This window comes from Pinus tabuliformis, chromosome J (genome assembly GCF_031772625.1).
Source record: "Pinus tabuliformis cultivar Carrire ecotype Pingquan chromosome J, CPIR1, whole genome shotgun sequence".
Classification (NCBI taxonomy): Eukaryota; Viridiplantae; Streptophyta; class Pinopsida; order Pinales; family Pinaceae; genus Pinus; species Pinus tabuliformis.
Window position 1 is genome coordinate 1,239,726,047 of NC_142295.1, and position 26,780 is coordinate 1,239,752,826.

Below are 26,780 nucleotides of genomic sequence, written 5' to 3' on the forward strand. Positions count from 1 at the left end.
CAACCTCGCTTGATTATCAGCCTCGCTTGATTATCTTTGCAGTTGAATTTTAAATTTTGCTGTTTAAAATCTTTCAAGTTGTAATCTTGCAGATTTGTCATTTCATGCAAGACTTACGACCATCATTAAGTTTTATGCACGGTGGTCTTTCTTGGAAATGATGATTCATGCGTATCAACAGATCTAGTGGTGGTGATAGTGGCAATGAGTGGTTAAATGTGATAAGAGGGGTACATGAGCTGACATGAGAAGACACGGCCTATGACTCATCTAACAGATTTGACATTTCGGGAAAGATTCGCTGCGAAATGTACGAATCCATGATTTCGCAGCGCTGTCAGTTTTAAATTTGAATGATGCGCTGCGAAACTGCCTAATCAGGATTGCGCTGTGAAACTGCCTAATCATGATTGCACTGCGAAATTACAAAAAGACACAGTGGCTGACATAAGATAACAGGTGGCTATAAAACAATGGTAGATGGAGGGGAACCAATGGGAGCTGAGAACAACTTGACTCAAAAACTCTTCAAAACTTCAGATTCTAAGGGAAGAAAATTAAAACAAAAATAAACTAGCACTGACCTTTGTCATCGGACTAGGATGAAAAGTTACATATATCAATTTTAGTTCTAAGTGATAACACCTACCATCAAAGAAATTGAGGAAATTTTATAACTGTGAAAATCTTAATATAACCATGTAAGAGAATAGAGTAGTTCCCAAGTCGAGTCAACAAAGTTGACAACTCAAGAGAAATCCCTATCTCATTAACATGAAATCTAAGAGGAAACATACTCAATTCAAAAAGTCTCATGCGACCAACCGAACCCATGAGTAAACATGTTATGCATTTATTTCCAATTTTCCCTATTAATTATTAAAAAAACGCTAAAAACTATACAGAAGAACAAACTTATGAAGATAACCACATCAGATTCAAACTTCCATAACAAAAGATAAAACTTCTTATTAAAATAATATAGGGTGAGTAATCCTGAGAACTATGTCAGCAACCGTAACAAGCAAAAGACCACTTTATGTTCTTACAAAGCATGGAGCCAGAATATACCATTAAGGAAATAAACTATTGATAGCATCTTACACCATTTTGTCGAGTAGTTATACATACCGAGAAATAATTCGAATATCGAATAGCAAGGGGTACTCCTCTTTGCTGAATAACAAAAAAGTTATTTCATTTCGTTTCTACCGAGAAGACCCAAAAAGAAAGAAAAATATCTACATATGATATCTGTTAAATCTATCAATAGCATACACATGAAAACATAAACAAAACTAATGAACAAAAATAAGAGAAGTCAGATTCTCAATCCATGAGCTAAAATCTCCTTGGAATCTCATATCTTCATAGGAGCAATGAATACATTATTATATAGCTGAAATATTTCTAATTTGATTATCCATTATCTCACTAATATATTGTCCCTAATAATTTGTTGAATGATAATTGACTACATCTATTAATTTGTTGCCTTAATTCTAATAACTCTATACACAAAATTTGTTGGCTAATTTGTCAACAATTACATAACTCAGTTTAAGAATTATCCTCAACACTCCCCCTTAATGCTTAATGAGGTAATTCCAAGCATATCCCTCATGTATTTGAACTTCCCTTTAGGTAGTGCTTTGGTAAATATATCTGCAAGCTGTTCATTTGTTGTAAAAAAACTTTATTTCAATTTCTCCTTTTTCCACATAGTCTCTTATGAAATGATATTTGATATCAATGTGTTTGGTGTGATTATGAAACACTAGATTTTCAGTTACGGCAATGGTAGACAGGTTATCATAGTAAATAATTGTGGCATATGCTGGTTCTTGTTTTATATCTAACAACACTTTCTTCAACCAAATTGATTCACATGTCGCTGTTGTTGCTACAATATACTCTGCCTCTATAGAAGACAATGAAATAGTTGGTTGCTTCTTTGAACACCATAATACTGCACCTGATCCAAGGCTGAATACATAACCTGAAGTGCTTTTTCTATCATCAAAAGATCCAGCCCAGACACTATCTGTATAATGAGCCAACCCAAAATTATTTGATGAAGTATACCAAATTCCATAATTTCTTGTTCCGCAGACATATTTCAAAATTCTTTTTGCTGCTCCAAAATGAATCTTCGACTTTGCATGAATATGGAAATCAAGCTTACTACATTCATCATATCAAGCCTAGTGGTAGTAAGATACAAAAGACTTCCTACCAGACTCCTATAGAATTGAGCATCTACCTTTTCAGCTCCATCTTCTACAGAAAATGTTTCATTTGTATCCATGGGTGTGCTCATGGGTTTACAATTTCCCATTTTCCATTTTTTTAGAAGATTTGAAACATATTTCTCTTGTGAAATAAAAATTCCATCATTCATTTGTGTCACTTTTGTGCCAAGAAAATAATGGAGCAAACCCAAATCAGTCATTTCAGATTCAATCATCATAGCCTTCCTAAACTCTTCCACTAACAAATCACTTGAAGATGTGTATATCAAGTCATCTACATATAAGCACACAATTATTATATCATTACCATTTTACTTGATATATAATGTGTGTTCATTTTCACTTCTATTAAACCCATTTTTTAAAAAATAAGTGTCAATTCTACTGTACCATGCTCTTGGAGCTTGTTTAAGCCCATAAAGAGCCTTTTTCAGTTTGTAGACTTTGTGTTCATTTCCTTCTTCTTCATATCCTTGGGGTTGGTGAACATATACATCTTTTTTCAAATCACCATTTAGAAAGGTTGATTTAACATCAAATTGATAAACTAACCATTTATATTGTGCTACCAATGCCAAAACAGTTTTGATTGTAGCAAATCTTACAACAGGAGCATATGCTTGATTGTAGTCAATACCTGGTTGTTGAGCATATCCCTTTGCTACTAACCTTGCTTTGTGCCTTTGTATTGATCCATCAGTTGCATACTTGGTTTTATACAACCATTTCACCCCAATGACTTCTTTTTCAGTAGGAGGATCCACAAGCTCCCATGTTTCATTCTTTTTAATCGCTTCCATCTCTTCATTCATTGCTTTGCATCAAACTAACTCTTTTACTACATCTTCAAAAAATATTGGCTCTGCTTCAATCTGAGACATCAAAGCAAAATTAGTATAACCATAAATTTCATTTAAAGATTTTGTCTTTTTCGGAGGAGGTCTTGCACTTGAAACAGGACTTGAAGTAGCAAAAGATGATGGAGTGGATGTGGTCTATGAAGTATTTTGATTACTGGATGGATTTGAAAAAACAAAATATTCATCTTCTTGTACAACAATACTTGGAGTTTGTTCTTGCACATCATGATTCCACTGCCATTCTTCTTTCTCATCAAATAACACATCACGACTAATCATTAATTTTTCAGTTTCTAGATTGTACAATCTATAACCTTTGGTTTCCTCACAATATCCAATAAAAATGCATTTCACACTTTTATCATCAAGCTTTCTTCTCTTTTCAGTAGGAACATGAGCATAGGCATTGCAACTAAAGACTCTTAAATGATAAATATTGGGTTTTCTTCCACACCATGCTTCATAAGGGGTAATATTTTGCACACTTCTTGTTGGACATCTATTAAGAAAATAAATAGATGTAGCTACAACTTCAGCCCAAAAAATGTTTGGAAGGTTTTTACCTTTCATCATGCTCCTATCCATCTCAAAAATTGTTCTATTCTTACATTCAACAATGCCATTCTATTGGGGAATATAACTAGCTATCAATTGCCTTTGAATGCCATTCATTTTACAATAAGAATCAAGCTTATTAGAAGTGAATTCTCCCCCTCTATCTGTGCGTAATGTTTTTATACAATAACCACTTTGCTTTTCAACAAGAGCTTTAAATTGTTGAAATATGACAAATGCATCAGATTTTTCTTTAATGAAATATACCCATTTTCTTCTACTAAAATTATCCACAAAAATAATGAAATACTTATTTCTGTTGAGAGACGAGGTTTGCATAGGACCCCATATATCTGCATGCACTAGTTCCAATGGTTTACTTGCTCTCCATGATTTTCCTACTAGAAATGAATCTCTATGTTTCTTACCAAGAAAACATTCTTCACAAACTTTATCAATAGAACCAATATGTGATAACCCTTTGAACATTTGCCTGTTATATAACAATTTCAAGCCTTTCATATTCAAATGTCCATACCTTATGTGGCATAGCCAGGAGCTTGTTGAGTCAAATTATACTTGTATAATTTGTCAATACCCAGGGAGGTAAACTGGTGAGGTGCCATGCAAAGTATATGCAGGCTGACTACCTTGAGTGTGGCATCATTACAGGAAAACAGCTAATGTCCCTTTATGAATCAACAATGTTGCAACAAAGCCATTGAGCAATATATAACACTCCTCTTTATAGCAGTGTTGACTTGGTGATTATTGATCAGAAAGAAGGTGAAGGATCACTCAACAACTAATCATGCATGCTTCTGTTCTTGCAAAAGTGTTGTTACAACAATAGTCATGAAGGGTATATAACAACGCTTGACAACTTATTTTGCTGACAATCATGCAAGAAGGATATAAATAAAAAAAATCATACAGTAATCATGAAATCAGAACAGTGTTGGCCAACAAATGAAATCATCAATCTTCACTATCACAATCCAACACAGAGTAATGGCTGTAGGGAATACAGAAATGTTACATTAGCTGTTGCAGGAAATATATTGTGCATTGAAATTGAAAATCATTATAACTATATTACAGGAAATGGTTTGTAACATAAACGAAAAGGAAATCATATCATTCACACACTATTATTACAAAGAAAAGTAAACAAATTAATAAACATGATAGAAATTATACATACATTTAATATACACCGGAGCTGTGAGTGAAGGGGGCCGTCCTTCACTCACAACTCCTTCAAACACGAAAGAGTTACTTACAACAGAATGATGAACATCAACGATATACTTTCTTATAAAATAAAAGTTAATACATAAAGAGACTGAGTGCTGGGAAAGTCATACTTCGTCTCCTGATAGCGTCTGATATTGTCTAACTTTTCAAAAGAAAACGAGACTATGTTTATACGATTTCCCACAGCCATATTAGGCTAGAAATAACAAATGTAATCTCGGCCTCTTACTGATTAATCCCTAAGATCGAATCTACAACAAAACAAAATAGTAATTTTTAGGCATACAACCATCATCATAACAGAATGTTTGTTTAGTCTAATTCATGATTGCAAGCATGAATTCAGACTATTTGGTTAGATGGCTATAGCGGTAGTCCGAAATTAGCGGAGGCTCTACGGGAATTAGAGTATCTGCTGGATCCCGGAATTCGTACAGGATTCTCGAAGGTAGACACCGTCTGTAGAATTTGCGGACATTGTCTGTAGGATTTATGCCTATTGAAATATGCAAGAAATTCCTAGTCATGTTAGAAAAAAAAGAAAAAAGACAAAAGTACAAACAATTAGGAGGAGAATTAAATGGAGGTAAAAATGACATTTAAAGATGTTTCTTCATACCTTTAAGCCTCGATACCCTGATTAGCCAAAAAAATGGAAAATATGGAGGGCTAGGTATAATAGGATGGAAAAAAGGTGTTAAAATGGGGAAATAGGGTAGGATATTATCAACAAAAAGATGGTAATCTCTGAACTCAACATCTCCCCCAGGCCAAGATTCTTGCATGTCCCTTATGCAAGAAAAAATAGTACTTCTAAGAAATCAAATTTTGTCTTATTCTGCAGCTGCTATAGCCAATTGATTAAGTGGGTAGTTGGAACCTGCTTCTTATATTCATTAATTTCATGTCACAGCTATTCGATTTCCTTTTGAATTCTCAGGCTACCTTCCCTAAGGGTTGCATTTTCTTCCCTCAAAACCCTTTCTGACATAGTCAGTTCAAAGATAGTCTCTTCCAACATTGTTTGCGATGGATTCTTTGGTGAAATTCTCTCCCCATGGGTATGCCCCTATGATGATCAGGGCGAATTTTCTGCTTCTTGTGGCAGAGCAGCCAAATTCTGGCTTTTTAGCAGAGAAGGGGCAGGAAAAGATACAACTTCCTTCTTATCACTGGTAGCAAGTTTTACCAATTCTTCCTTTCTCTCCTTGCTGCAAGATTTTTCAAGCTTCTCGCTCTTGGCTTTCTCGGAATTTTTGACAGCAGACTGAGTGGCTTGGCTTGAAGGGGTTATAGGTCCTTTTTGCTGGGAGCTAAAACTGGAAGTCTCCCTAGTCACAGCGACCTCATCATCATCATCTTCTTCTATCTCCTCATCCTAGCCTTCCTCATCTTCCTAGAATTCTGCTTCATCATCCTAGGCTATATCCTCATCATCTTGAGCTTCATTCCCAGATTCATGATCCTGGGTTTCCTCCTCTATGGGTTCAATTTCTTCCTCTGTTGACTTAGACATAGAAGCCTTTTTCCCAGACCTCTTCTGGTCATGCTCTTTTTCAGCCAACTCAAAGGTAGATGTTTTCTTTGTCGCCTTATCCTTAGCTTTTTCAATACATTCTGTCGGCTTGGGCACAGTTTCCTTCTTTTCCAATCTCTTTTTGCGATCCTTTCCTTTGATAAATAGAGACACATTGGTTTTCCTGGCTGACCTTTTCAAGGGTTTTTCATCAATTTCCTTCTCTAGGTCCTGAACCCACCGTTTTCTCCCTGAGGATTTCTCCTTCTGAACTTCTTCAGGTTCCCGTGACTGTGACCCATTCTTCACTTTTCCTAAAAAAAAATCTTTGTTAGCTTCCAACAAATCGGGGTTTGTAAATCCATTTTCCTGGAGAAATACCTCCCAGGTTTTGGAATGCTTCCATAGGACTTCCAACACAATGATTTTCACCAAACCATGGTTTTAAAGGTTCTCTTAAATATTAGAAGCCCTATCTTGTGTAGCCATAGACATCTTAATTAGAGACGTTTTTAGAAAATGAGGTAGGTTAATGGGGTCATCTCAGAACTGTCCGAGGAGCTACATGTGGAACAAAAATACCAAGCTGAAGCGGCCTTCACATGTAACATATTTTTTTAGGAAGAAAATGAGTCGTCGATACTTACACTTTAGTAAATCCGATGAGATTCCTTTGCCCTAACTCAAGTTTAATGGGTCTTCCTTCAAGAATGGCACGCATCTTTCTTTGCCAAATCGATGATTCTTGAACCATCTCTCACCGTCCCGCGGAAGCCCACAAGCCTTCGATACCAATTCTTTTGTTAATCAGAAATGCAGGTCCCCAACCTACACTTGATCTCTTTTAAGATTCAAGGCAAAGGACTTCGTTACCCCGACATTATGGCCACAAAATTTCTGAAAAAATGGTAGCCATCCTACCTTCTCGAACTTCTTTTTGCTCTTTGGCCAAGAATCCAATAGTTCAGAACCCTGTGGTTCGTATCTGACGGGAGCTCGCAACTTGGACATTTTCTTTTTGGAAGCTTTCTTCTTTGCCATAGCATAGTTGAAAATAAATTAGGGTAATTTTTTTATTTTTTTTAATAGGGACGTTGATTGTAGGGATACTCGGAGTCTTATGTAAGGATTTGGTGGTGAGGAGAGGATTTTTTGGAACAAGTTGTGATCATGATAGAAACCATGAATTGACCTTGTAAAGCGAGTTTAGAAAGTTTAGGAATTGATGGCCGAGTGAGCTGGTAGGCAAGTTCTAAGGAGGTGGTGACATCTGGCTACATGAAATATTGAAATTTTAATCATTATACGAAAAAATTTAAAATACCATCATACCTTACCTCGAGGCCTCCTTTACCATTGTACTTTACCCTTTCTCTGTTTTAATGATACGAACTGCGCTGACGTTGCTTGTCCCTTTGATGTTATCAAATTTATCTCATGAACATTGCTAATGATTACTTCGTGATGCTCCTATCCTGAGATGATTTCCCAGTAGTGTGCTGGTTGACATACTCTGAAATGATGAAATTCGGCCATTAATTAAAGGTTTTAACTGTTTTATTATTCCATGAAAATAACTCGACTAATGACTATGCTACAGGAATTTAAAATGACTATAGCCACAGGCTACAACTGCTAGGTGCTACAAGTATTGATATTGGTCCTGTAGGAATTTGGAACAACCGTGACCAAAAAAAGCTTTGAATTGCAATCTTGAGACACTTCTGCAAAAATAAATATTCTTCAGGAACTGTGACATTGGAGATCCTGTAGGAACTGAGACGGGTCCTATAGGAATTCATAATGGTTGTAACATGCACTGTAGTTGTTAAGATCTGCTATCACCGTTGAGTTCTGTAGGAATACTGAATCTGTAGAAACTGTGATTATGATCATTTTTTGAAATTTTGCAGGAGTTCTGAAATTGAATCTTGTAGGAGCCCTTTTCTTTCCCGTCCATTATGTACAATCCTCTGCACATGAATAAAGATGTTGATGTCGAATGTGTAAAGGGCTCATTGGATTACCAGTTGTTAAGGTAAACTGTTAACCAATGCGAGGCCCGTCACCGTTGATGAGAGTGGGGGCCAAGGTACTCTGATGCATCCTATCAGGTGTGAATTTATGAGTTGATGTTGAAACCCCTGTAGGATCTAGTGCTAAAGAAGCAATGATGATTCCCCATTACCACCAGCGAGATAACCTGTCATTGAGGCATACAAGTTTCAAGGCATCACAAGCTCTGATCCTGAACCCAGATAATTTGTTGATGTCGATATGCCAGAATTGTTGGAAGGAAGGCCTTAAGAAATCCCACATCATTCCAACACGAGAAAATCATAGATTAATTTAAAAAAAAAAATAGATTTATTACAATGATCCCAAGGCATCTACTGTCCAGTGGTTTTAACAAGCCCAAGACAATCCATGCTCGCTAGATTTCAATTTTAGAGAGTCCTAAATACTGAAAAAGAAAACTCCAAGGGGGATCCTTTTTCATAAGTAGTCCATTGGGGCCAGAAAAATGAATAAACCTATACCTAATAGATATTCCTCTCATGGTTTAGTGAGCATGAGAAAGAATAGAGTAAGCTCATTGCCTCAACGAAAAATTAGGAAGAGGTAGCGATAGGAAGAATACCTTCCTTAACCATTTGTAACTCTTTCTTCCTTGTAATTTCCTTCACAAATTCCTCCTTGGATTGGGTTTTCTCATATAACTTGAGTCTATGTCCATTCACGAAGAAAGTAACATTCTCATCATCAATAGTCTTAATTCTAGCAGATCCATTGTCAAAAGCCTTCTCAACTTCATAGGGACCCAGCCAATGTGTATTAAATTTTCCTTTAAAATTCTTAAATTTAGAATCATACAACAATGCCCAGTAACCTTCTTTGAACTACTTTTTGATGTACCTGTCATGCCATTTAGCTCTTTGCTACTGGGTCAGGTCTATTTGCTGGAAAGCATCCTGCCTGATTTCATCTAGTTCATTGAGATGCAAGATTCTCTGTTGTTGTGCTTCGTCAAGATTCATCCCCAATTCTGATGCAATTCTGAAAGTTTTAATCTGAAATTTGATGGGCAGCAAAATTTTTTCCCTGTACGCCAGTTCATATGGAGAAAAACCAGTAGTTCCTTTCCATGTAAGCTGGTAAGCCCACAAGGCTTCAAGAAGTCTATCAAACCAATCCTTCTTGTGTAGCTGAACTATTTTAGTAGGGATTGTCTCCAACACCTTGTTGGTTGATTCCACCTGCCCATTGGCCTCTGGATGGTAAGGAGTGGACTTCTGGTGAATAATCCGATACTTTTGTATAATTTCCTACATCAGTTTGGACACAAATTGGGCACCTTGATCAGTAACTATTTCTTGTGATACCCCAAATCTAACAAAAAATATCAGAAAAAAGGAATTATGTTACTGATTTCTCCATTGCTCTAGGTAGTGCTTTTGCCTCCACCCACTTTGTCACATAATTAGTGCAAACCAAAATGTACTTCTTACCTTTGGATGGGGGATTTATGGGGCCTATAAAATCAAGAGCCCACATCTCAAATGGTTCTATAAGGACTTGTGGCTGCAAAGGCATTTCATTTTATTGCACGGACCACCCTATCCATTGGTAGCTATCACACTTCTGAACATACTCCTTTGCATCTTTGAAGAGGTTCGACCAATAGTAACCTGAGCGACGGATCTTATAAGTTGTTCGCTTGTCTACAAAATGTCCCCCGCATGGTTTGTCATCACAATCTCTTAAGATGTCGTGGATCTCACCTTCTCTTATGCACTTGCGAATAATCAAATTAGCTCTGGTGACAAAAATATCTCCCTTAATCCAATAATAATCAACACTTTTCCTAATAATCCTTTTCTTATGATTGGGTGAAATGTGGGGAGGTAACTTTCCTGTAGCAAGATAATTAGCCATGTATGCAAACCAAGGCGTTTTAATAGATATGGCAAACAAATTTTCGTCTGGAAAGTCATCATCAACAGGAACATCCTCACCTATATGGTTGAGCCTAGACAAGAAATCATCTACCTGATTTTCCTTTCCTGGCCTGTCCACGACCGTGATGTCAAATTCCTGCAGCAACAACAACCACCTAGTAATCCTGCCATTAGTAACAGGTTTGTTCATAAGATAATGAATGGCAGAATGGTATGTATGCACAAATACTTTATAACCGGTGATGTAGTGTCTAAATTTATTAATAGCGTAAACTACAACAAGAAATTCTTTCTCAGTTACCGTGTAATTCCGTTTTGTAGGAGTTAAGTTTTTACTGATAAAATAAATAGCATGGGTTACAGGATCCTCCTTTTGACCCAAAATTGCTCCTATGGCTGAATCAGAGGCGTCAGTGGAAATGTGGAAAGGAAACTTCCAATCTGGGCCTCTCAAGATAGATGCTAAAGAAAGATTTTCTTTGAGCTTATTGATTGTGACTTGACATTCATCGTTCCACTGAAATTCAGATTATTTTGTTAGCAATTTAAATAATGGAGAGGCTACTTTTGTAAAATTTTCAACAAATCTTCTGTAGTAGCCTGCATGCCCAAGAAAACTGCGGACTCCTTTTTGATTGGTTGGTGGGGGTAGTTTCACAATAACCTCTATTTTTGTTGGATCAACCTTGATTCCTGCAGCAGAAACATGATGGCCTAAAATAATACCTTTAGTCATAATCATAAAGCATTTCTCATTTCTCAATGAGAGGTTAGTCTCTCTACATATCTGCAAAAATTTCTCAAGATTTTGTAAATATTCTTCAAATGTATCACCCATAACTTTAAAATTATCCATATACACTTCTACACAATCATGCAAAAGATCGGAAAAATACCTAGGACAACCCTCTGAAATGTGGCTGGTGCATTACATACACCAAATGGTAAAACTTTATATGCATAGGTACCCCAGGGACATATGAATGTAGTCTTCTCTTGGTCTTCTAGAGTTATCCTAATCTGATTATACCCGCTGAACCCATCCAGGAAGGAAAATTATTTTTTCCCTACTAAAGTGTCCAGTACTTGGTCTGTAAAAGGTAAAGGGAAATGGTATTTTAATGTAGCTTTGTCTATTTCCTTATAATATGTGCACACTTGCCATTTTCCATTCTTCTTAGGGGCGATAACTAGTGGGGACACCCACTAGCTATCAGAAATAGGATAGATAAACCCTACATTCAACAATTTCTTCAATTCTTCTTTTACAATTTCTCTTAATGCGGGGTTCATTCTTCTTTGTGGTTGTCTTACTGGCCTAACATTTTCTTCTATATAAATGTGATGAATGCATGTGTTAGGGTGAAGGCCTCTCATATCAGTGTATTCCCATGCAAATGTGTCTGCAAAATTTCTTAATGTCTAAATTAGTTGTTTTTCCTATTCAGGAGTTAAGGTAGAATTGATGTTCAGGGATTTTGCAAAAAAAAATTCTACCACCTTACTCCCCCATTCAGTCATTAAATATGGAGGAAAGGCAGAAAAGAGGGTTGAATGTAATTCTGAAGCTAAACTATGTTCATAACAATTTTGCAAATCATTAATGACATCTAAACTATGATTAGGCTAACTGTCTAACTGCTGCAGGAAATCAAGATTAGAGATACAACAATTTATCAAATTTTGTTTTGAATTTTCTTTAAGGCTCATAGCTTGGGCTATTGTTAAAACTGGTAAAGAGCCTTCTGAATCATGTCCTTCCTCTTCAACTTTTCTATTTTTGAGAGAGGTTTAGCAGGGGGATATAAGTTAATATGTTTTGTCTCAGCCCCATGGGTGATAGTCATCTTTCCAGACCTACACCCTATGTAGGCATTGGCCATGGCTAACCAAGGCCTCCCCAAAATCAATGGACGCCCTCCCAAGCTGGTTTTTAGTTGAAGAACATAAAAGTCTGTGGGATATTCCCAGGAATCCAAGGAAATGACAATGTCTTCTAAGACACCCTCTGGTTTTACCTTAGACCTATCTGCTAATTCTAACATGGTAGGGGTAGGTAGTAAATCAGAGGATCCTATATGGGACAAGGTTTCCATGGTTATAACGTTGATGGCTACACCTAAATCAATTAATGTGTTTTTGATAGGATAGTCGTTAATAAAGGTGGTCACTACAGGGATTCCTAGATCTGCATTCTTTTCTGTAGCAAATTCAGCAGACATTAAGCTTGACAATTTTCCTCCCACTTGAATAGTTGAAGGTCCTTTTTTGGGTCTTCTTGGTTTCTTGGTGCATAACTCCCTTACTGTTTCGGCATAAAATGGGATGTCTTTGATTGCCTGAAGAAGTGGAATTTTAATGGATACATTTCTTAATTCAGCTGCCAGATCAAATTCTAGTTGTTTTATTTTAATTTCTGTTTCCAGCTTTTCTGGAAAAGGGGGCTGGACTATATGAGATGAGGAGGGTTCTTTTAGTTGGATTGGTTCATATGTAGTTTCCTCTTCTAATGTATCGAGGGTATCTTCCCCTACAATTTCCTCAATTTTGTTAGGTTGATTCACCATTCTTCCTGACCTGAGATTAATTTCCTGCAGCTGCACAGGTAGTTCCTGTAACTGTACAGGTTTCTCCTGTAACACAGGAACAAACATTTCCTACAGAGACATAGGAAATCCCTGTAGAACAGGAACATAAGCTTCCTGCAGCAGCTGGGGTGTAATACAATAGATAGGGAAGATGGGATAATTGACCAGTCCGATGTTGTGAGTGGATCAGACGGTTTTATTATTGGGGTTAGACAATGGCTAGGAAAGAATTTGTGTAGGGTGAGGTTGGTTTGGTGGGGTAGGTAATTGGAGCAGTTGTGTGGTTGTACAACTTGCTAATGTGTGGGCTATGGATAAAAGTTTTGGTTTGGGAAATTTTGTGTTACAGGATAAGAAAATTTTCCTTTCCAAGGCTATTGAGGCGGTTGTTGAGGGGGGCAAGTCTGCCAAGGCATTGGAATATTCCACATCTGATTTTGAGCATAAGGAAATTGAGAATTGGATTGATACATACCTGGAGAACGTGGTTGCCAAGGTCTTTGAGGGTTCATCGCGTAAAGTGCATTGACAACTCCTTGATCTGCCATGTATGCTGCTTTGAGTTGAGGTAAGGATGGACATTGATCAGTGGAATGCTCAGCTTCACAAAGTTGACAGATTTCAATGCTATCAGCAGGGCATTCTTGCAACACATGTTTCTTCCTGCATTTGGGGCAGAATACTGCCATGGCTTTCTCCAATGCCTCATGCTTTTCCTATTTACTCTTAGTTTCCAAAACATATAAACGTGAAGACAAAGTACTAAGAATATTAGTTTTAAGATTTTCAAATAAGTTACTCATTTCAGACCTGGTCAATCCAGTTCCTGCAACCAATTTAACAAGTTTAGAAGGAATGTCTCTTGGTCCTCCTCCCACCTTGGAATTTCCTCTCAAATATCTTTTGCAAAGTTCACACACATCATCGTAACTCAACTTTGATATGTCTCCTACACCCATCCAGTTTAAAACCTCAAGATATTCAGTTCTAATCACCCTAAGCAAGATGGTCCTCTTGGTTTCTTTATCCAGCTGATTCATATTAGTTCTTTGCAGATTATATTGAAACCTTTCCACCAAGTCCTCAAGACTCTCCCCTTCCTTCTGAGTCATTCCAAGGATTTCTTCCCTAATATCTTTAGTCTTGTAGTAGTCTTGATATTTTCTCAAGAACACTTTCTTCATTTCATCCCAGGTCATGATAGAATTTGATCATAGTCCCATGAACCATCTAAGAGCTGCATCCTTCAACATAGCAGGGAACAACTTCAGTTTCTGAACATTTGAGGAGTAGTCATAGTTTACACACAACACATCGAGCTCAAATAAAAAGGTGTCTAGATATTCACTTGAAGCACCTCAAAAATTAGGCAAGGCTGAAGGAGGGATGTTTTTCATCTAGGTTACTCCACCTGTCTCTATGATGGGGAACTCAAATGTGACCATCTTCTCCTCCTTCTCATCAAAGCCTCCATTGGTATTACCGGTTCCTTCTTCATGAGCCATCTTAGTCCAAGAAAAGGTTGGACCGTTGAAGACTATAAATCTTGCAGATTCAAGGTTACAAAGTTCTGGTTCTTTGACAGGGTTCTTAAGGAATTCCTCTTCTAGCTGACCATTGAGTAAAGATGTGGTTTTCCTTGAAAGGGGGAAGTCTAGATGGGCAACAACAGAAGATTCTCCAACCGAAGGTTCTGCTGTAGATGTATCAGCTTGCTCAGGACTGTAGACCTCTAGTTCAGATTCTTCCTCCTTTACTACCTTGTTTCTTGCAGACTTCTTTTTCCTTGCCAGTGTATTAGTAAGTGGAGTGGTGCTCACACCACCACGAAAAAATATGAAAGATGTTGGGCCCTATTCATCTATTATTCAAACAAAACAAAACTAAAAAAAAAGCTTACCAACAATCAGGACATGACTTTGGCGAGTGGTTGACCTCTTGGGTGTGTAGGCTTTGCCTTGCGTCTTTGCACTTCGACTCCCCCAATCCTGAAAAACCAAACTGTAAAAAAAAAAATTGACTTAAAGCACTTTCAGTGTCATCCCTTAGCACCTCCCCATAAATGGCACCAAAATGTTGAGTTAAATTATACTTGTATAATTTGTCAATATGAATTGTCAACCCAGGGAGGTAAACTGGTGAGGTGCCATGCAAAATATATGCAGGATGACTGCCTTGAGTGCGATATCGTTACAAGACAACAACTAATGCCCCTTTCTGAATCAACAATTTTGCAACAAAGCCAGTGAGAAGTATGTAACACTCCTCTTTATAGCACTGTTGACTCGCTGATTATTAATCAAAAAGAAGGTGAAGGATCACTCAACAACTAATCATGCACACTTCTCTTCTTGCAAAAGTGTTGTTACAGCTATAGTCATGAAGGGTATATAATAGCCCTTGACAACTTATTTTGCTGACAATCATGCAAGAAAGAGATAAATAAAAACAATCATACAATAATCGTGAAATCAGAAGAGTGTTGGCCAACAAATGAAATCATCAATCTGCACTATCACAATCCAACATAGAGTAATGGCTGCGAGGAATACAGAAAGGTTACATTAGCTGTTGTAAGAAATCTACTGCGCATTGAGATCAAAAGTCATTATAACTATATTACAGGAAATGGTTTGTTACATAAACGAAAAGGAAATCGTATCATTCACACACTGTTATTACAAAGAAAAGTAAACACATTAATAAACAGGACAAAAATTATACATACATTTAATATACACTGGAGCTATGAGTGAAGGGGGCCCTCCTTCACTCACAACTCCTTCAAACATGAAAGAGTTGCTTACAGCAGAATGCCGAACATCAACAATATACTTTCTTATAATATAAAAGTCAATACATAAAGAGACTGAGTGCTCGGACAGTCACACTTCGTCTCCTGATAGTGTCTGATACTGTCTGACTTTTCAATAGAAAATGAGACCGTGTTTATACAATTTCCCACAGCCATATTAGGCTGGAAATAACGAATGTAATCTCAGCCTCTAAATGATTAATCCCTAAGATCAAATCTACAACAAAACAAAATAGTAATTTCTAGGCATACATCCATCATCATAACAGAATGTTCTTTGTTTAGTCTAATTCATGACTGCAAGCATGAATTTAGAATATTTGGTTATATGGCTGTAGTGATAGTCTGAAATTAGCAGAGGCTCTGTGGGAATTAGAGTATCTGTTGGATCCCAGAATTCCTGTAGGATTCTCGGAGGTAGACACCATCTGCAGGATTTTCGAACATCGTCTGCAGGCTTTGCGGCTATTGAAATCTGCAAGAAATTCCGAGTCATGTTAGAACAAAAAGAAAAAAATTATAAAAGCACAAACAGTGAGGAGGAGACTCAAATGCAGGTAAAAATGACATTTAGAGATGTTTCATCATACCTTTAAGCCTCGATACCCTATTTAGCCAAAAATATGGAAAATATGGAGGGCTAGGTATAATAAGATGGCAAAAAGGTGTCAAAATGGGGAAATAGGGTAGGATATTATCAACTAAAAGATGGTAATCTCTGAACTCTATAGAACTATCATCATATGCAACATTTAATGTTGTACTTGCTTCACAAGGGAGATTAAAGCAAAATTTCTATTTTGTAGCATATTAGTCTTAGCAATAATTTTGCTGTGATCATTTTTATCATAGATTATCAATTTCTTTTCCTTGAAAACAACTAAATATCCCTTTTCAAGGAGCTTCCCCACACTCCACAAATTATGTGCTAGACCGGGAACATATAAAACATCATTAATGTGCTTTGGTTTTCCTTTCTTTGTCTTCACAACAATTGTTCCCTTACCTTTAGCTTCAACTGGGTTGTCATCTCCTAATAGTACATGAGATTTTGTAGATTCATCTATCTCTACAAATCCATCTTTGTTTCCTATCATGTGATTACTACAACCACTATCCATAAGCCACACCTCTTTGGAAACATTATTAGTTGAATTAGAATCCAAGAATAAAGTGCCAACCTCTTCTTTTTCTTCAGAAAAATTAGCTTGTTTTTGTTTTTTCCAACAATTATTTTCATAATGGCCAAATATTTTACAATAAAAACACTAAATTTGGGATTTATTAAATCTTTTAACTCCATCACTGCCATCATTACCTCTTCCTTTGTTGTATGCAGAAAAAAATCTTCCTTGACCTCTGCCTCCTCTATATGTTTGTCCTCTTCCTCTTCCTCTTCCAAAAGTGTTCTCGCTTTCCTCATGAGAGAACCACTTTTGTCTTTGAAAATATTTCCTCTTGCTTGAAAAGCTTGCTCAATAGATTTTTCAGAAGATCTATTGATTCTTTTGTCGTGAGATTGAAGAGACCGCATTAGCTCATTCATAGACAATTGAATTAGATCCTTAGACTCCTCAATAGAAACAACAACCCCATCAACTTTTGCAGGCAAACTTCTTAAAATCTTCTCAACATTTTTTGATGTTTTAAATCTTCTCCACAAGACCTAATTTCATTCACTATACCCATATCTCTAGCGAGAAAATCTTGAATAGATTCAGAGTTTTCCATGCACAAAGTTTCAAATTCTCTTCTTAAGGACTGCAACTTAACAATTTTTACCTTATCAGTTCCTTGATATGCTTGCTACAAAGCATCCCATGCCTCCTTTGATTTTGTTACTCCAACTAGTCTTGGAAAAATAGAATCATGCACTATTTGCTGGATTAGGAAGAGAGTCTTTGAATCTTTCTTCCAATTTTCCTTTAGCTGGTTTCTTTGGTCTTGAGTCTAGCGGGAAAGTGTTTGAGCATCTGGTTCTATATAGCCATTCTCTACAAAATCCCACAAATCTTTTGAGAGAAATAATGTTTTCATCTTAATGCTCCAAAAACCAAAGTTCTCACCTTTAAACACTGGCATTTGTAGCTAAGAAATATTCATATTGTTGGCCATCACTACTAACTACTGAGCACTCCCACCAATAACTTGAATCTGCACAGGCTTCACAAAATTATGAAAACTCTTGTTAATGGCTTTCACAAACTTTTGAAACCTCTTGCCAACAACACACACTTTACATATAAATCATCTCTCTTAACCTAGCTCTGATACCATGTTAAATCTATCAAGAACATACATATGAAAACATAAACAAAACTAATGAACAAAAATAAGAGAAGTGAGATTCTCAATCCATGAGCTGAACTCTCCTTGGTATCTCATATCTTCATAGGAACAATGCATGAGCTGAACTCTCCTTGGTATCTCATATCTTCATAGGAACAATGAATACATTATTATATAGCGGACATATTTCTAATTTGATTATCCATTATCTGACTAATCTATTGTCCCTAATTATTTGCTTCTACTCTGACTACATCTATTAATTTATTGCCTTAATTTTGATAACTCAGAGCACAAAATTTGTTGATTAATTTGTGGTTTAAGCATTATCCTCAACAATATCAATTCTTTTAAAAAGAGAAAAAATGGCATGCCCAGAGGATCTCTATGATATAATTTAATAAAATAGCCCATGAATAAATGCATAGCTCAACCAAGGGCCGTAGATATTATGACTAAAAATATATATGTATATGTAATAATAACTACATTGATTGTGTTATAATAGTCTAGGTCTGAGACAGCAACCTCTTGGTGGAGAATAAAAATTTACTCTAATCTTCATACACAAACCCTAATCAAACATTTTTCAGCACCTGGAGTAAAGAAAGGAGAAATTATTAGAAGGGGAACCTAGTTGGGGTCATTAAAGTTAGTATGGTTCACAGGAGACCGTAGCGAAACTCCTCACCTGGAGAATTAAGAATAATGACCATGGTTAGCAATAAAATCTCAAACATAAATAAATAACCCAAAAACATAACGACGAGAATGACTGACCTGTGTCGGTTACCTATAGGAGCTAACAATAATGAGATATGAATTGTAGACGATTATTACCTAACCTATATCCTAGATAGAAAATTCCTTGGAGAACCTAGAAGTGTCGGGTAATCGAAGTTATTGGAACCTGGGAGTTACAGAAGAACAAAAAACCACGGGGAGCGATGAGCCAGATGGAAACAAAGCAATATCGAACCTGTAAGAACTTCCAAGCAAGGTAGTCAGTAACTATTTTGTTAACGAATGGGAAAGCATAGGCAAAATTTACCTTAGAGAATAACGAGTTAGAACTGACGCATTTACCTGTAGCAAGCTCGATCAGGTTGTCTCTCCAAACCTGGAGTACACGACTAGAAAAAAAGAAGAGATTATTAAGAGATGAACGAGGGAGGGTAAGTTCCCACCGCACAAAGACTCCCGTCTTTGCAGAGGACAAAAGGGAAAAATAAGACTCTAGCAATAGCTATGGTAGAGAGAGCAAGGAAAATGAATCATCTTAGAAAATACTAATGAGAAAACCCTCAGCTGTGAGGTAGAGTCAACAAATCGAACCAATGCGAAGCGACCAGGCCATAGGACTGCGCCGGGTGGTCGGATGAGGAGGTGTCTGCAACGAGGCACACTGGAAATAGGCGTACCTGGGGTTCTCTGAATTTTTTAGGCATCAGAGCCCTCCCATCCAAAAGCATTGACAAGAATGAAGCTTCGGAGTTGCAGTGAGGGTAGGTGGTTACCCTAACTGCCTCCGCCAATATTTTCATCGTCGATCTAACGGGCATCATGGTCACTGTTGGATCTCTACCCAACACACATACGGAGGACAACTGGCAGTAAGTCGATTGCTCATTTCGATAATGTCACAAAACGAATAAATCTAGATGTCAAAAACTTCAATAATTTAGCTATGTTACAAAAAAACATTAGAAAGACGTTTAAAACCCAACGAAGTATTTATACGTCATAATTGAACCGTCGTCCTTGTGCCTTGAAGGGGCTCAATTGATACCTTATACATTATATAATTAATATATATTGAGGAGGAATTAAACAAACACTCAAGGAAAATTTACGCAATTTTCCATTTTCTCATGTGGATGTGTTACAAAATTGAGTGTTTTTTTTTTAAATAAATAAATAAAAATGATTGTGTTAATTATTACGTAAAATTTCTATTTTATTTTATAATTATTTGTAGTATTATTAAGATAAAAATTTTGTTTACAACTATTACATTAAAATAATGAATAAACAATATTTATTATTAATTTTTTATTATTATAAAAATATTTAAATTCAAACATGCAAAACTTAAGGGAAAATGTTATTTAAACATTTGTTTCTATTGAAGAATGTAACTAGGTTTGGTTTTCATAATTGTACTTGAGTCATGATGTAATATATTTATCAAAAGAAAGAAAAAGAAGTTTTATTATTGATAAAATTGACTGATTAAAGCATGGGTTTCATGCTTCGGTCAATTATTTTTAGGTCAAAGACTTCATTTCAGACTTCTAGGATTTGTGTAGCTTTCCTTATCCCTTTAATAATGTAAATAACCTTTCTTCGGAATTATATGTGAAGAAAGAAAAATATTTTATATTAAAATGAGTTTTCTAGGCCTCCTCCACCAAGTCGTCCTCAAAACTAGACAAGTCAGCCTAAAACTGGGCAGCGAAATCACTATATAAAGGAAACAACTCGACCTCATTTGTCACTCACAACAAGTTCAATCTACAATTTCTGGGCTTAAAAATAGTGTGAACTTCAAGAAAGAAAGAGAAGAAGGATGAAAAGGAAGAGGAAGGTCTTCCTAAAGCATAAAAGATTGAAATTTTGTCTCTCTTTCCACATGTGTGAAGTTATGCAGCTATTAAAAGGCGGCCGAAATTCTACTATTGGGGTAGAAATTATGCAACTAGGAAGTCAAACTACTCGATTGAAGCTACTGAATAAGAAGAAACTACTATATCATCTTAGAAGGCTGACTTGGTGGAGGATGAAGATATATTGGTCTAGTGTCTTGGTCCATTTAAATTTAAATTACAAAAGGAAGAGCTCTTGACTAGCTTTTCCCCTATATATGGGTTTTAGCCCTCGCTAAGTGCCTATATCTAGTGTCCCTAATCTTTGTGTTTTGGTTTTGGTAATTGTTTGATGAACTAAGATAAAATTAACACAAGAAAAATAATAAGAATTCAAGATATCACAAGTAATTATGAACTAGAGAAAATCTTTCTCCCGTTCTAATTTTCTAATTTTCTAAAAGGGACATTAAAAATGGGATCACATAAGAAGATAAGCCTACTATTTATAGGAACAACAAGAAACTCAATGAAGGGAGAAAACAAATTAGAATGGGCCTCCAACTACAAGGTCTGGAAAAAGAGAATAGATCTCATTCTCAAAAAGAACAAAGTTTTATATCTTGTTCAAGGAAAAGTCAACAATCCTACTGATGAATCAAGTAAAGCAAAGAAAGTGAAGTTTAGAGAACTTGAAATCGTGGCTATGAATGTAATAGTGGATGGAGTTAAGGATAACTTAATTCCATATATCTCCAACATAAATTCCGCTCAAGAAATGTATGAGGCTCTCTCCAAGTTATTCACAATCACGAAAATTGGTTAAATAACAAGCCTCAAGAATGAACTAAGAACTATTAAGATGACATATGATGATATTGTTTCATCATACTTTATAATGATATATAGGATCAGGGATGAACTCCAAGCAATACGTAAAGTTGTCGCAGAAAAGGAGCTTGTAATTACTGCCCTTTTAGGACTACCTAAATCTTCAAGTGCTTTTGCATCAGGACTTAACAATTGGAAGGATACTCCAACATTTGAACAAATGTGGAATGCATGTAGTCATGAAGAAGCCAAAACATTGATGGTAAACAACAAGAAGGAGAATGAAGAGGATGTTGGAAATAATACTGAGGGGGGGAGGGTGAATCAGTATTAGCAAATCGATAAAACTTTTTCATTTCATACTCCGATGCATATACGCTACTTCCGTTAAGGGAACCCACGTGTACACGCAACTGTGTTTAATGAAACTAGCGTATATCCAGTAAACTTATGATTTAGTTAATCCATCATATGCTGATCTTTAATTAGTGCATCAGAACTTCATTAAATAGTAAAATAGAACAGATCATCACACATAAGAAACACACATGAACACCATGATGTAAGGTGGAAACCCAATGTAGGACAAAAGCCACCTACTACCGTCTTCCTTTAATATAAGAAAAACCTGTTTGCAATCTTGTACTAGCACAGACTCATACCAGTATGCAGGCACCCACCTGTAGAAGGCTACAACCTTCTCTTGTTCTCCAGCTACTGCTGGAAGGGAGCCACAACCCCCTGGCTCTTGTACTAGCTGATATGTTTACTAGGACATAGGCGCCGACCTACTGAAGGGTCCAACCTTCACTCGTTTTCCAACTGCTACTGGAAGGGAGCTCCAACCCCCTGGCTCTTGTACTGGTCAATATGTTTACTTGTACGTAAGCACCAGCCTACAGAAGGCTATGACCTTCTCTCTTCCTCCAGGGACCACATTTCATAAATCTTCATACAGGATACTCCTGAAGCACAACACCATAATCAGAATGCCATGTTTCATCCAATTTTCATATTGGACCCATCAACAACATTGAAGCACAAAATTAATCACTACTGCAATACACCCATCAACTACACCTGCATCATCAATCTCTAAATCACCCAACACTGAAACACTGAAACCCTGTCAACAAAACATAGTCACCAGAACACAAAGGAGACCACAAAATTCTGCAACAACAACCAGATCGAACTACAACTTCAAATATCATACTTCATATTGTATACGCTACTCTGATGAGCCGAACCAGCGTGGATATGCGCTTTTACCAAAGGGAACCCGTGTACAGATCTACAAATATTTACTCATAACTTTGTAGCTATTCCAGACATCAGTCATAATCAAATCATAACATTTATACAATAAAACATGCGTCAATAATTCAGATCTAGTCTATCCATGATCAAACCACATAATGATAATACATTCCAAGCCTTATGATCCCGATCCATCATCCATCATCAACCGCATAGGTGAATCCTTGGTTCAGATCAAGCAAAGAATCACAAACCCATAACTAGCATACTAGATCTCACACTTCATCAGATATTCATCATTTGCACACTTTCTATTTGGCCTAATGATCTTCTTCTCTTTATATAGGTTTAGGCCTCTCTCAATACCATGGTCCAAAACCACGTAGGACCGATACCCTAGACCTAATACCTGGGGTCAATACCTCGGACCAAATACCATGGATCAATACCATGGATCAAATACCACGGACCAAAACTTAGTTTTCCAACATGTATGCGCCTTTCTCTCTGTGAAAGTGCATGTGTACATTATACGCGCCTTTGTATATAGTGATCCTGTGTGTATATGCGACTTGGTATATAGTGAACTTGCGTATACCTTTTCGTATACGCGACTTCGTATACAGTGAACCTGTGTGTATATGCAGCTTGGTATATAGTGAACATGCATATACCTTTCTTTCTTCATTCTTGTTGTTTACCTGCTATACTGTGATCTTTCATCTGAGAGAGTTGCGATCAAGGACAATACTTGTGTCATACCTGTAGATCATAATGCCAACAATCTCCCCCTTTGGACTTGATGGCAACAACCACACCAAGACACTCTCCCCCTTTGACATCAAGGGCAAAGGGCAAACCAAGATATTCTGTCCATTCATTCTGCTCCCTGAGTACATGTTGAAATCTCTGATTGAGCTCCCCCTTTGTACATGCTAGGATGTACCAATCCTTCCATGCTCTCCCTGAGCACATGCAGAGTCTGAAAAAAATATTTTTCAAAACAAGAACATGAATCTACAACTCAACTAAGTGAGTATGACCTTCCTATCACCAATGACTCATACATACATCAATCTCCCAACCAAGTGGGGATACACTATTTTGACTCATCCACCCAACAAAGTGTGGATATACCAAATGTTTATACATGTCAAAACAAGAACATTACTTTATCCATCCCATGCATAGTGGGGTAACAAAATAGGTCATTTCCTGACCTTTACATCAAATGATATACATGAATTTTATAACAAAGACCAACAATCTAAACAAGACCATGATAGTCATCAACAACTATCATACGCCATATATGATCTACACCATAAGCATATGTCAACAGAATCTGGACCTGTAACCTGCAATACCATTCTCTTGACCAACCAACAATAAGTATCAAGATGTATCATTTAGCCACATAAGAATCATCACCAAAGACTTCTAACCATAATGCCAACAATGCATTATTCGAAGCATATGCTCCCCCTGAACCTGTTCCATCTGCTCACTATCAGATCTGGACATGCATATATCAGCAAGAAGTATCAAGGCATCATCATCAATCAGATATACATCAAGCACTTATAAATAACAACACATTTCCACACATCATCAACAGATTGTAACCATCATCAGACAAAGCAAATAATTGATTGAACCATATCAGACCCTTTTTCTTGAGTCTATCCCACTGCTTTTCCTCAAACCAATATATGCGCGATTGTGCAGCTTCGAACTCGCATATACACGCGACTTGTCTTTATGAAACTTGTGTATGAGATTTAGAACACTGAGGTTCCAAACTTTAAACTCCCTTTAAGTCTGTCATGTCTGTATACTCTGCTATGCCACATATTTTTTACTTTACTTCCTTTTTCTTCCATATCTTCAACTGTGATGATGTTTTCTCCTTTTGGTATGGTGCCCAAAATCTTCTCCTGCATTCCTTTGCTATATGTCCAAGCTTTTTACATGCATAACATCTTACATATTTCATATTCCTTCTGTAGCAGTCAACAACTTTGTGACCAAACATATTGCAAGAAAAACAATACCCCTTAAAGTCCCTGGAATGTGATGCTCTTTCTTTGTGACAGTCTTGAACCATTCTACTTATAAATCTTTGTCCAAGATTATGACATACATAACATTCAACATTATTTATCAGAGGAAATAGCCATCTATCACTTCCACAGTTACGAGCAAAAGATTTTCTTTGACGGATTTCTTTCCTTGGTTGTTGATGTGGTTGACCTCTTATCTCCTTGTTGAGAATTTCATGTTTTTCATTAGAGTTCCTTGCCTCACCCTTAGAGCTAGATTCACCTTCAACAGATTCACGAAAACCAAGACCAGTTTTGATAGTAGGGGATCTTTGACTGCTAAGAATATCATCCAAAATCTTAGTACTGTCTTCAAATCATAATAGTTTATCCTTTTCTTCTAATTTACCTTTTAAGATATTTACCTCAACCTGATGTTGCTCTTCTTTTTCTAGATGTTGTTTCTTAAAGATTTCTGTAGCCTTTCTTCCTTCTTCCACTTGTTGCCTTAATTTAAAAATCTCGTTTTTTTGTTCTTTATCTGCTTCATTCTGCTTATCTTTCAATGATATCACTTCATCTTGCAGCATTTGACGTACTTTGAAGGCACACTCCAGCTGAGCTTTTAATCTGGAAACTTCTTCTTGAAGGGCACTCTCTGATGCTACATTTGCTTGTTCATCTTCAATCTGAGGTGATTCAAAATCTGAATACTTGCTTCCACCTGATGGCAAGTTGTTGTTGTTCCTTTGAGCTGTCTTCTTCTTCTGACGTGCTTTCTTTTCCATTGTTCTATGGATCTCCTTCACGCGATCAAGCTTCTACCAAAGGACCTGCTCTAACACCAATTGCTAGAAATAATACTAATAGGGGGGGTGAATCAGTATTAGCAAATCAATAAAACTTTTTCATTTCATGCTTCGATTCATATACGCTATTTCAGTTAAGGGAACCCACATGTAAATGCAACTGTGTTTAATGCAACTAGCGTATATGCTATAAACTTATGATTCAGTTAATCCATCATATGTTGATCTTTAATTAGTGCATAAAAACTTTATTAAATAGTAAATAGGTGCAGTAAAATAGAACATATCATATCACATAAGAAACACACATGAACACCATGATGTAAGGTGCGAGACAAAAATCACCTACTGTCGTCTTCCTTTAATATAAGAAAAAACTATTTACAATCTTGTACTGGCGCAGACTCATACCAGTACGTAGGAACCCACCTACAGAAGGATACAGCCTTCTCTCATCCTCTAGCTACTACTGGAACGGAGCTACAACCCCCTGGCTCTTGAACTAGCCGATATGTTTACGATAACATAGGCGTCGACCTACTGAAGGTTCCAACCTTCACTCATTTTCCAGCTGCTACTGGAAGGGAGCTCCAACCCCCTGGCTCTTGTATTGGCCGATATGTTTACCAGTACGTAGACGTCGGCCTACAGAAGGCTATGACCTTCTCTCTTCCTCCAGGGACCACATTTCATAAATTTTCATACTGGACCCATCAACAACATTGAAGCACAAAATTAATCACTACTGCAATACACCCATCAACTACACCTGCATCATCAATCTCTGAATCACCCAACACTTAAGCACTAAAACCCTGTCAACAAAACACAGTCACCAAAACACAAAGTAGACCACAAAATTATGCAACAACAACCAGATCCAACTACAAATTCAAATATCATACTTCATACTATATACGCTACTCTGATGAGCCGAACCAGCGTGGATACGTGCTTTTACCAAGGGGAACCCGCGTACAGATCTGAAAATACTTACTCATAACTTTGCAGCTATTCCAGACATCATTCATACCAGATCATAACATTTATACAACAAAAAATGCATCAATAATTCAGATCTAGTCTATCCATGATCAAACCACATAATGATAATACATTCCAGGCCTTATGATCCTGATCCATCATCCATCATCAACCGCAT